Genomic DNA, 13,756 nt, shown 5'->3' on the forward strand with positions numbered 1-13,756 from the left:
TCACAGGTTGTGTGTTCTTTAGCTTTAAAAATCATGTTCCAAATACAACTTCAAGCAAATTTAATATAAGAGTTTTAATTAAAATTAGTGAAATTTTGTTCCAAAGATAGAGTTTTAGAAGAAACTTATTGTCTTTTCAATCAAGTGGAACATGCATGCAACTAATCTATTACTATGCAATTTATCCTATTCTAAAAGAGAAACTAACTAAATATCCTAATTTATTGGTGTTTAGGGAAGAAAAATTACCTCCGGAAGTCAGGTATTGACCGACCTCCCCACACTTAAGGATTTGCACCGTCCTCGATGCCATCTATCAAGAACAGTGGTGGGCTGGTGGCAGTGTCTCCACAGTCGGGGCTGTCGTGGCTCCCTGTGCTGGTAAAAGAAGTGGAGTCTGGAGTGTCTGGATCATCATGGGGTCTGTGGTTTCCTGTAAGTAGCTCCTTGAGGTATTTGAAATGGCGGTGGGTACGGCGCTCTCGGAGCTTTGCTTTCTTTTCTTATTGGTCCAACCGCTTCAGTATTTGATGCAGCAGCTGACTAGTAGATGGTGGAGGAGCTGCAACATCCTTTGTGGACTGGCTGGTAGTGGCAAGTTGTGGCCTAAGATATCTCCCGTTAGGGACATACTGATCATCCCATGGAAGAATGGCTTTGCTGTCTCCAGCTCTGTAGGATACTCCGGCTGCTGAGATAAAATCAGAGACCAAGGCAGGGAAAGGTAGGTTGCCCGCGATCTGCACATGTTCCATAGCATTCCGAATATGTCTTGGTAAATTAAGAGGCTGGTCTGTGAGGATGCACCATAGTAGAACGGCCATGTCTGCGGTGAAGGAGGACTCATGAGTACTCGAAAAAACGTAATGGGACATGATCTGTGCCCATACGTGAGCCTCTAAGGTAAGTGCGGAAGCCGAGATTCCCTTGGGATGGGAACGATGGTATCCGAAGATCCATTTGCTGCCAGGTTGAGCGATAACTCTGAGAATAGCGTCCCAGTCAAAGGTGTATGCCTGGCGCTTGATTGCGGCTTTCTGAAAGGCGTCCAATCCTTCTGGAGCAGGTGGAAGATCTAAGGCTCGCTGAATGGCTTCTTCTGTAATAGGGACTTGCTTCTGACGTATATAGATAGACTGCAGGGTTGGCAGGTAGAAGTTGGAGTAGAACTCAACTACCCAAGAAAGATTGACCTGTCGTGGCTGTCTCTGTAAGAATCCCCAATGTCTTTGTGCAATTTGTGGCTCAACAAATTCAGCAATACGAGGCGGAAGGATAAGAAGGTGTTCATTGTTGTAATTTCAAGCTGCCAGAATAGGAAACATCTGCTCACAATAGCGATTTGAAAATCGTGCAGTGTCCTTTGCTGGGAAGGCTCTCTCCTTTTCATCAACCTTGATAATCCTTTTAATTCTTTATATTGAGGGCTTGACTGCAATTGAAGAAGGCTCAACCACTAATGCTCTCTTCGTTCCTTTCCTTGCGGTGGGTTTAGGGGTAGCTTTCTCTTTGCCTTTCTTGGTGGCCATTCTGAAAAAGGGAAGAGAAAGTAAATTAAATCCAAAGAGATAAAGCAAGGAAGGGGATTGAGTGAGTGATAATCAGTGCACGGTAAAGATGAATGAAATAAACACATTGTCATGACAACATGTGAAAAGATCAATAAAAGGAATAGAACAAGTGCATGATAGGGTAAGTAGATGCAAGATGATTATTGGCATGCCGGCAAGGGCATGAGTAGCATAGATCAAGCATCACTTCGTAACAAACCATCACGTTTGTATTGGCAATTAAATTCAATTAATAAAATAGTAAAGGGAATTTGTGAAAAGCATGCATTGAATAGTAGAATAGGATAATGTAGAAAAGTGCATAATGCCACATGGGCTTTCTCACAAACACATAGCATGCATGGTAAATAATCCAATAAAAATAATAGATTGAACATGCAAGCAACCCCTTTAAAAATATAATTGCCAAACAATTATGAAACAATCCACAATGACCAAATAAATTTCCAACACCAATAAAAAGAAAGAAAAACAAAACATATGCAATGAAATTAAAAAGAAAGAGAAAGGACGAAGAAAACATAAATAAAGAAGAAGAATAGAAAAGTAAAGAGGGAAGAAGAAAAGAAAAACCTTGATAATGGTGGTGAGGGAGAGAAAAAGTAGAAAGTGAGAATGAGGGAAGAAGGAAGAAAGGGGAAGAAAGAAATAGGAAGGGAAAAGAAAAAGTAGGATTTGGGGAAGAGAAAGATAAGATATTTGACAATTTAGGATAAGCTGTGCAGCACAATCGACGCGTGCGTGACGCGGACGCGTCATTTGGCGTTTTTCTTTTCCATGCGGGCGCGTCGTCCATGCCTCCGCGTCGCTTCTGCTTTTCCAATCCGCGTGTCCGCGTCACTCATGCGGCCGCGTCACTGCGAATTCCTCTCTTCCGCGTGGTCGCGTCGCTGACGCGTGCGCGTCACTTCTCGCTGGTCATCTCCTCAATTTCTTGTATTCCTTCCATTTTTGAAGCTTCCTTCCCAATCTCTCACTCATTCATGCCCTATAAAGCCTGAAACACTTAACACACAGATCACGGCATCGAATGGAATAAAGGGGGATTAAAATACCTAATTAAAGGTCTCCATGAAGTAAGTTTTCAATCATGTAATAATTTTAGGAAGAAAATATAAATGCACGCTAATTATATGAATAAGTGGGTAAAGACCATGATAAAACCACACAATTAAACACATTGTAAACCATAAAATAGTGGTTTATCAACCTCTCCCAGGCATTGTAAAGGGACTCATTATCCTCTTGTTTAAAGCCTTGGATGTCCAGCCTTAGCTGTGTCATCCTCTTAGGAGGGAAATATTGATTCAGAAATTTGTGTGACAACTGTTTCCATGTTCTTATGCTAGCTTTAGGTTGGTTATTTAACCACCTCTTAGCTTGGTCTTTTACAGCAAATGGAAACAGTAATAATCTGTAGACATCCTGATCTACTTCCTTACCATGTACTGTGTCAGCAATTTGTAAAAACTGTGCCAGAAACTCAGTAGGTTCTTCCTGTGGAAGACCGTAATATTGGCAATTTTGTTGCACCATGATAATGAGCTGAGGATTCAACTCAAAACTACTGACTCTGATGAAGGATATACAGATACTACTCCCATATGAAGCAGTAGTGGGGTTAGCATATGACCCCAGAGTCCTTCTGGACTGTTCATTTCCACTTAGGTCCATGATGGAGAAAGGGAGATGATGTGGATTTATTTTATTTACTTTATTATATTTATTTATTAAATTTTTTTCGAAATAATAAGAATAAGAAAATGGATATTAAAATAATAAAATAAAATAAAAAATTTGAAAATATTTTATGAGGATTTTTGAAAAAGAATGAGGGGAGAGAAAGTGGTTAGGAGTTTTTAAAAAAGATATGATTTTTAAAAATTTTGACCAAGTCAACCTAATGAATACGAAAATTATGAGCAATTAAAGGAAAATATATTTTTTGATTTTTGAATTTTATTATGAAAGAGAAAAACACATAAAAGATAAAAGACTTAAAATTTTTAGATCCAATGCTCCTTGTTTTCGAAAATTTTGGAGGGAAAACACCAAGGCACACCAAACTTAAAAATTTTAAGATCAAGACACAAAGAAGACTCAAGAACACTTTGAAGACTCACAAGAACAACAAGAACAAAAAGAAAGAACACCAAACTTAAGATTTTTAGAAAACCAAAATAAAATTTTCGAAAACTAAAGAAAAATTAACAAGAGAACACCAAACTTAAAATTTGGCACAAGATTTAATCAAAGAAAAATTTAAAAAAAAGATTTTAGAAAGGAAGATTTAAAGGGGCAACTATTCCCAAGAACATAGACACATTCAACAAATGCAAGGATTGAACAGAGAAAAACTATATATTTTTTTAAATGACAAAAATACAAAGGACACCAAACTTAAAACATGCAACTAGACTCAATGGGAAACTAACAATTAATAAAGAAAAATAAATATTTTTGAAGAAAATTTTTTTGAGAAGAAAGTAAAGATTCTAAACCAAAAAGACAAATTTTTCCTAATCTAAGTAACAAAATAAACCGTCAGTTGTTCAAACTTGAACAATCTCCAGCAACGGCGCCAAAAACTTGGTGCACAAAAATTACACTCACACTTTGTAATTCCGTACAACTAACCAGCAAGTGCACTGGGTCATCCAAGTAATACCTTACGTGAGTAAGGGTCGATCCCACGGAGATTGTCGGCTTGAAGCAAGCTATGGTTATCTTATTATTCTTAATTGCGAAAAGTAAAAGAGCATGAATTAAATGATACTTGTTGTGCAGTAATGGAGAACACGTTGAGGTTTTGGAGATGCTCTGTCTTCTGAATTTCTGCTTTCCTACTGTCTTCTTCTTCACGCACGCAGGTCTCCTTCCATGGCAAGCTGTATGTTGGTGGATCACCATTGTCAATGACTACCAGCCGTCCTCTCAGTGAAAAGGGTCCATGTACATGGCTAATCATCTGTTGGTTCTCACTAATGTTGGAATAGAATCCATTGATCCTTTTGCACACTGTCACTGCGCAGCATTCATGAGTTTGAAACTCGTCACAGTCATCCCTTCCCGGATCCTACTTCGAATACCACAGACAAGTTTTAGACTTTTCGGATCTCAGGAATGCTGCCAATTGATTCTAGCTTATACCACGAAGACTCTGGTTTCACGGAATTGAATACTCTGTTGTCAGGAGAGGCAGTCAAACTCATGAACCAGGAACCCAAGAGATATACATTCAATCTAAGTTAAAACAGAAGTGGTTGTCAGGCACGCGTTCATAGGTTGAGAATGGTGATAAGTGTCATGGATCATCACATTCATCATGTTTAAGTGCGAATGAATATCTTAGAATAGAAACAAAAGTGATTGAATAGAAAACAGAAATAATTGCATTAATTCATCGAGACACCATGGGGTTTAGAGACTCATGCCGTAGAAGATACAAATTCATATGTAAAATGTCATGAGGTACAAAATAAATCTCTAAAAGTAGTTTTTATACTCAACTAGTGACCTAGGTTTACAAAAAATGAGTAAACTAAGATAGATAGTGCAGAAATCCACTTCCGGGCCCACTTGGTGTGTGTTGGGGCTGAGCATTGATGCTTTCACGTACATAGGCTATTCTTGGAGTTAAACGCTAAGTTGTAACCTTTTTCTGGCGTTTGACTCTAGCTTGAAACTATTTCTAGCGTTTAACCCTAGAATAAGGCAGAAGGCTGGCGTTGAACGCCAGTTTGCGTCATCTAAACTCAGGCAAAGTGTGGAGTATTATATATTGCTGGAAAGCCCTGGATGTCTACTTTCCAACGCATTTGAGAGCGCGTCATGTGGACTTTTGTAGCTCCAAAAATTCCATTTTGAGTGCAGGGAGGTCAGAATCCAATAGCATCTGCAGTCCTTTTTCAGCCTATGAATCAGATTTTTGCTCAGGTCCCTCAATTTCAGCAAGAAAATACATAAATCACAGAAAAACACAAACTCATAGCAAAGTCCATAATTGTGATTTTTGCATAAAAACTAATAAAAATATACTAAAAAAGTAGCTAGATCTTACTAAAAACTATATGAAAATACCCCCAAAAAGCGTATAAAATATCCGCTCATCGGTAGCCGAAAAGGCTGTGGCGTTGAAACTAATACGGTAAGACAAAGTCGGGAAGCATCCAGTATACTTCACCAGTAAAGTTCAACAAGGCCCCGAATTAAGGTACCAAAAACTCGAGAAGTTTGCTGGTACACAAAATCGTGAGTTCACACTTTTCTCACAACTCCGCGCAGCTGACCAGCAAGTGCACTGGGTAGCCCAAGTAATACCTTACGTGAGTAAGGGTCGATCCCATGGAGATTGTCGGCTTGAAGCAATCTATGGTCATCTTGTAAATCTCAGTCAGGCAGATTCAAATGGTTGAGGTTTTGATAATTAAAAGAGAAATAAAACATAAAATAGGATATAGATACTTATGCAATTCATTGATGGGAATTTCAGATAAGCGTATGGAGATGCTTTGTTCCCTCTGAGCCTCTGCTTTCCTATTGTTCTCATCCAATCATGCGTACTCCCTTCCATGGCAAGATGTATGTTGGTGGATCACTGTTGTCAATAGCTACCATCCGTCCTCTCAGTGAAAACATGTCCGCTACGGTTTCCCACATGGCTAATCAGCTGTCGATTCTCGATCGTGTCAGAATAAGATCCAATGATCCTTTTGCACACTGTCACTCTGTCTAACAGTCACGAGTTTGAAGCGTGTCACAGTCATCCCATCCCAGATCCTACTCGGAATACCACAGACAAGGTTTAGATTTTCCGGATCTCAAGAATGCTGCCGATTAGTTCTAGCTTATACCACGAAGACTCTGATCTCACGGAATGGAAGGCTTTGAGACAACCATGCGTCATGAACCAGGAGGCCAAGAGATACACACTCAAGCTCTTGCAGATAGAACGGAGGTGGTTGTCAGGCACGCATTCATAAGGGTGGATGATGATGAGTGTCACGGATCATCACATCCATCAGGTTGAAGTACAAGTGAATATCTTAGAACAAGAATAAGCGTGAATTGAATAGAAAAATAATAGTACTTTGCATTGATTCATGAGGAACAGCAGAGCTCCACACCTTAATCTATGAGGTGTAGAAACTCCACCGTTAAAAATACATAAGTGATCAAGGTCCAAGCATGGCCGAATAGCCAGCTCCCAAAAGTGATCAAAAGATCAAAAGTGATCCTAATATAGTCTCAAAAATGATCTAAAGATGTGAATACAGTAGTAAAAGGTGCTATTTATACTAAACTAGTAAACTAGGTTTACAGAAAATGAGTAACTAGGTGTAGATAGTGCAGAAATCTTTCGGGGCCCACTTGGTGTGTGTTTGGGCTGAGCATTGAAGCTTTCACGTGCATAGGCTCTTCTTGGAGTCTAAACGCCAGTTTTGGTGCCAGTTTGGGCGTTTAACTCCAGCTTTGGTGCTAGTTCTGGCGTTTTACACCAGAAAAGGGTCTCTGACCGGTGTTTTGATGCCAGTTTGGGCCATAAAATCTCGGGCAAAGTATGGACTATTACACATTTTTGGAAAGCCCAAGATGTCTACTTTCCAACTCAATTGAGAGCGCACCAATTGGGCTTCTGTAGCTCCAGAAAATCCACTTCAAGTGCAGGGAGGTCAGAATCCAACAGCATCTTCAGTCCTTTCTCAGCCTCTGAATCAGATGTTTGCTCAGGTCCCTCAATTTCAGCCAGAAAATACCTGAAATCACAGAAAAACACACAACTCATAGTAAAATCCAGAAATTAGATTTTTGCATAAAAACTAATAAAATTATACTAAAAAGTAACTAAAATATACTAGAAACTACCTAAAAACAATGCCAAAAAGCATATAAATTATCCGCTCATCATTTGTGTTTGTCTTAATAGTGGCATCTCGAAGGCTACGGCCTTATTTTCAAGCTCATATAATAAGAGTTCGAACGAACCAGCCCATGAAGCAAATTCTTCAAAAAAACAGACATTGTGGGCAGAATGGTTCAATGGGCTATACAGCTATCTGAGTTCAACCTAAGGTATGAAGCTCGGACAGCAATTAAAGCCCAAGGCCTCATCGACTTCATGGCAGAATATGCGAACGATCAAGAGGAGCCTTCCACGACTTGGGAATTGTACGTGGATGACTCTTCCAATGAAATCGGAAGCGGTGCAGGAATAATACTAGTCAACCAAAAGGGAACTCAAATAGAAGTCTCCCTGAAATTTGAGTTCTCGGCCTACAACAATCAAGCAGCATATGAAGCCTTGATTACTGGGTTAAAGCTGGCAGAAGAGGTCGGTGCAACTAAAGTAGTGGTCTTGAGTGACTCTCAAGTGGTGACTTTCCAAATCAATGGAGAGTATTAAGCTAAGGACCCCAACATGAAAAGGTACTTAGATAAAACTTTTGAGTATCTTAGGCAGTTTTCAGAAACTGAGGTGAGACATATAACTTAGGATCTCAACAGTAGAGCAAACGCCCTCTCCAAGTTAGCAAGTACCAAGTTAGGAGAAAATAATAGAAGCCTGTTTCAGAAAACTCTCCAAGAACCTTCTGTCACAAAGACAGAGGTTAAACAAGATGTCTTAGAGGTTTCTGGCTTGGACCTCGGATGGATGAACCCACTAATCGAATATATAAAATTCGACATCCTGCCCGAGGAGGAAAAAGAAGCCAAGAAAATCTGGAGGGAGGCACAAAATTACACCATGGTGAAAAATATCCTCTATAAAAGAGGAATATCCACATCATTGCGGAAGTACGTCCCGACCTTAAAGACAATAGAAGTCCTGGAAGAGGTGCACAATAGTATCTGCAAAAACCACCTCAAGGCAAGGTCATTAGCTAGGAAAGTCATCTGAGCGGGGTTCTACTAACCGACCTTGCAGAAGAATGCTACCGACTTTGTGAAGAAGTGTCAGCCATGCCAAATGCATGCTAACTTTCATGTCACCCCCCAATAGGAACTCATAAGCATAACTTCTCCATGGCCTTTTGCGAAATGGGGATTAGATCTTCTCAGACCTTTTCCCCAAACACCTGGACAAGTAAAAAACCTCATAGTTGGGGTAGACTACTTTACGAAGTTGATCGAAGCAGAACCATTGGCCACCATCACAGCTCAGAGAAGTCGGAAGTTCCTCTACAAGAATATTATTACAAGGTGTGGGATTCCCCATTCCATCACCACAGATAATAGTACCTAATTCACTGACTCTACATTCAAAAACTTGGTAGCCAGTATGAAGATCAAGCATCAGTTCACCTCGATTGAGCACCCACAAGCAAATGGGCAAGCTGAGACAACCAATAAAGTCATACTGGCTGGATTAAAGAAAAGACTATAAGATGCAAAGGGGGCTTGGGCCGAAGAACTCCCTCTAGTACTATGGGCATATCAGACTACACCTCAGTTTGCCACGGGAGAAACAACCTTCCGACTTGCTTATGGCATAGAAGCCATGATTCCAGTTGAAGTCAATGAGCAAAGTCCAAGGGTGAAGTTCTATGATGAGGTCGGCAATCTTCAAGCATACAAAGAAGAACTCGAACTACTCCCTGAAGTTTGAGAACAAGCCCAAATAAGGGAAGCAGCACTAAAACAAAGAATGGCAAACAGGTACAATAAGAAAGTCATTCAAAGAAAATTCACCTCAGACCACTTGGTCCTAATTAGGAATGACATTGGCGCAAACAAGTCGGGTGAAGGAAAAATCACCGATAATTAGAAAGGGCCATACAAGATAAGAAAAGTCCTCGGAAAAGGTATTACAAGGTATCCGACCTGGGTGGCGTCGAGCTCCCAAGATCGTGGCATGCTTGCAACATGAGGAGGTATTATTGCTAGAAGCGAACTCCACTCTCTGATGTACTCATTTTCCAGACTTCATGGCTTTTTCCCAAAGAGGATTTTCCTGAAGGGAGTTTTAACGAGGCATCAAAGTGGGGACTAAGGGTTAATAGTCTTAAAAACCCTTAGTAGCTAAGTTAACTTTTATAAAAGTTACCTCCATCAATCAATAAAGATTTTACTCTATCTTTTTATAATTCCATTATTACTATCATCATTCTACAAAACACACTGATTTAAGCTCGAAAAAGCGTGAAAATTTCATGACCGACCTAGGTGGTCGGTAGGATAAAATGACGAGGTACAAATCGGTGTAAAGAGGTTACAAAAGACGACCATAATAACTCGGGAACAAGCGACTCACTAGTCAGAAAATCCAAGAAAAATCAAAATGCATCGCAAAAATAACCTGAGTTACGAAAATAATTCAATAAGAAAAAATTGAATATGTAAGGAATACAAAAGAGATAAGAAAATCCCTCGAGGATAGAAGCAAAGGACTGCTTAAATTTTCAAAAAGAGTTTTTCAGGAAAATTGTCTAACTTAGACAAAACATCCAGCACGAAGATTTTTTCAAAAAAAGCAAAGGGCTTCAAAAAAAGAACCCTCAAAGATAGAAGCACCAAAACACCCATGCATAATCTAATCATTTTGTTAATGGTCCTTACTCCAAAGAAGGACCAACAAAAACAAATAACTTTTTTTAATGACCATAAAAAAGGTAAAAAAAGTCAGGAGCTACCAACACACAAACGAATAAAAGAAATTGTTTAAAAATGGGCCCACAAGCCGGGCCCTGATAGCTAAAATCACTAAGAAGGAAGATTGGAGTCATCAAGGGGAACGAAGCTCGGATTTGCTGCAGAAGTCGGAAGTGTCTCTTCAGGGGCAGAAGTCGGAACCTCTGAAGAACTCTGCAGGAATCCCTCCTGTTGCTCCACCTCACGAAGAGGTGACTCAATAATACGCTGCCCACGAGTCTTCAGCTCGGAATCTGTTTCAGGACGAGGAGGGGAGACAATGACTCCGTCAATAACGATCTTCTCGGGATGAAGAGGAGAAAGCTCAAAGGCAAGAGCGATAACTCCGACTTGTTCCTTGAACACCTTAAAAGCCTCCTCCGAGCTTTCCACTATAGAATCCTTCAAGTCCTAATAGACCTCCCAATTTAGCTCCAGCTGCTTCTGTAAATCAATGTTCTCCGAAAAAACCCTGACATAATTTTGCTCTGCCTTCTCTTTCATCCCCTCAGCCAATGCACATTGACCCGTTAGCTTCTTTTCCCTCTCCTGAAGCCGGGCCAGCTCCTCCTTCAGCCAGGCATTCTCCCCCTGAAGCCTCTTCTCTTCTTCTTGATACAGGACAATCCTCCCCTGAAGATCCTCTATAGTTTTTTGGGAAGAGCCCAAAGATTTCAAGGGGGTTTTGTCGAAGATATGAAGAAGAGCAGTGCAAACCCCAACAGTCCGAACCCCTCCCTGAACCAAAATCTGAAGATGATTTCGAAGAGAAGCATCATCCATAGCAATTTGGCTATGAGGAAAGATATGCTTCCGAACGAACTTCGGACCATCAAAATTGGCTTCCCCAGAAGGGGAAGAACCCGTCTCTGAGGTCTTTCGTTTCTTTTTCTCGGGCTCGGAAGAAGGTCGAACTGGGGGGACAGGAGCAGGAGGAGGAAGATAAGAAGCATAAATAGGGTTTACTAGGATAGGGCTAGAGGAGGAATTCCCCAAACCAGAATTTTGGGGAGGAGGAGTGCCAGAGGCGCCGACCTTCGCAGCATCAGCTCGGGCGCGAGCCTTCCTCTTCACCTCTTGAAATTTTTGGTAGGCAGCATTGGACCTGCTTTTCACCATTTCTGAAAAGAAAAAATAAAAATTAATCAGCTTACAAAGGCATAGGAAAGCAAGATGTAGGTCGGAACTCGTCAAATAAGCTACAAAGAAACAAAACTACCTAGCTCAGATTGGATAAAACTCAGAGAGCCAACGAAAAGTTTTTTAGTATCCAGGTTGGGAGCTCTCCCTCAGGCCTCTCGGAAAAATCCAACAATGGCCTCCTCTACCTCATCCAAATCATCCAAGCTATATTTTTCAACAGGGGAGGCCTCCGACCAGTACAGAGGAAATCGGGGCTGGCTATTCTCAGTTAAGAAAAAAGGATGGTGGCCCTCTACAGCTTGGACCTTGAAGAAAAAGATTTTTAAGTCGTGGAAAGATTCATCAAAAATGGAAAAAACTTTCCAACCTTGAATGGCCCGGAAAGGTACCCACTGCTGTTTGTTTTGTTTATTTGAAGCTCTAAAAGGTTTAGTCAAATGGAAGAGGTAGAAAAAGATTCTCAAAGAAATCGGAAAATCGAGCTCCTGGCTGACAAGTTAGTAGATTCTCATAAAACCCCAAGAGTTGGGGTGAAACTGAGTAAGAGCAACTCGGCAATAAGACAAAATGTCCATTTAAAACTCAGAAAAAGGAAAAGAAACCCCCAAACGGGTGAAAAGGCAATCGTACATAAAGAAAAAAGTGTGGGTCAGAATTAGCAACCTTCCCACAACAAATCCGATCCTCAGGATCCGGGACCACTAACTCATACTTAGGCTCATCAGCCTCCAAACTAAAAAGCCTATGATGGGTACGGAACTCGGTGATAAAATCGGTATCTACTAGAGGTTTCTCAATAAGCACAGAATCATCTACCCACTTCAAAAGGGTCTCAGAAATACGGGAAGACATTTTTTCCGACAAATAAGGAAGTAGGTATAAAAGCAATAAGACCTAGAAAGAAAAATAAAATCATCAAAAAACAGCGCTCCCAGAAACAAGGCAGTCTTTTCCAAAAGAAAAAAGAAAAAGAATCATCAGGTGGCAACAATGATTTCTAATAAACATACAAGAATCCTAAAGTCTCACATTGCAAACGAATGAGTGGGAAAAACATGAAAATCTCCTCAAACGCACAAACGCACCGAATAGAAATAAAGAAAGCACTACACAAATAACAGAAGAAGGTAAAGAAAAATGAACCTTTTCTGTAAAATCAAAGAGAAGTAGTCGCGGTGGTAGAAAGCAATGAAGCACCCAAGAACGAAGAGACCAAAAGGATTTTTTGAATAAGAAAAAGTGAGAATGCAGGCAAGGAACTTCGAAGAGAAGACGAAAGAAAACAAAGAAAGAAGAGGGAAAGTATTTATAACATGTTAGGGGCACAATGGTAAAATGACGCAATCATTAAAGAAACGCGCCGTTACCAATGTAACTGCTCCCACGTGTAAATGCAAAACTCCAAACGAACACAACGTTTGAATAGACACGATGGTTGAAAAATTTGAAATCACATCGATTTTAAACTAAAATCACGTCGGTTTTCCGACTTGAACGAACTCGAAGCTCAATTAATACTCGAATCAAATTCATACCAAAGAGATCGGACTCGAGTAGGGGCACTGTTCATACCCTGGCCCAAACATTATGGTCCAGGCACAAGTAAGCAAAAAGGCCCAACACAAAGGCTGGCCCTCACCACTTACCATGTCAGTTTTATGATCGGACTCTGCATGAGCCCCTCCCAAAAGAGGTCGGGTACGACATGAGCTGGCAGATAATACTTATTCAAATAAGTAACTGCCCCCTAAAATCTCTCATCCATCTGTAGAAACAATATCTCAACAACCCTAAGATAAAGGGATGGTTATCCACCTTCAGAAGTGGAACTACACCAAAGGTGGTTATTGGAGCACCACTATAAATACACTAGTGGTTATTGGATCACCACTTTAAATACACTAACACCCCTCAGGTATCTCTAAGTTCTAATACTCTAAACCTGCTTATCTCCTTGCTAACTTAGGCATCGGAGTATCTTTACAGGTACCACCCTCCATTCTTTCACATACACAACTCGGACGGCGGCTCCCAGACGTAAACTAAGTCGGAGACCACCCTCGTTTAGCACTTGGACCTTACAAACAAACCCAACCACCATCCGGTTCTAGGTAAGCCCCGAAACAAAAATTATGTGAAAATTCCACTCCCCTCTCCTAAAAGATGCTAAAATGACACTTCTCTCCCCTCTATTTGTAAAATATATATTTCCTTCCCTTATAACTTTTAAAAAATCTCTTATTTAATTCATTTTAAATTTTTGTTTTAATTAATGTTAACTTTATCCATTTTTCAAGAAAAATAAATTATTTTTTACAAAATACCCTTTAATAAAAATTTTATTTTTGTTATTAAATTTTGCTTACCAAAATACTCTTAAATAAATTATTTTTTATTGATTAAATTATATTTTA

This window comes from Arachis duranensis, chromosome 7 (assembly GCF_000817695.3).
Source record: "Arachis duranensis cultivar V14167 chromosome 7, aradu.V14167.gnm2.J7QH, whole genome shotgun sequence".
In the NCBI taxonomy this organism is placed as follows: domain Eukaryota; kingdom Viridiplantae; phylum Streptophyta; class Magnoliopsida; order Fabales; family Fabaceae; genus Arachis; species Arachis duranensis.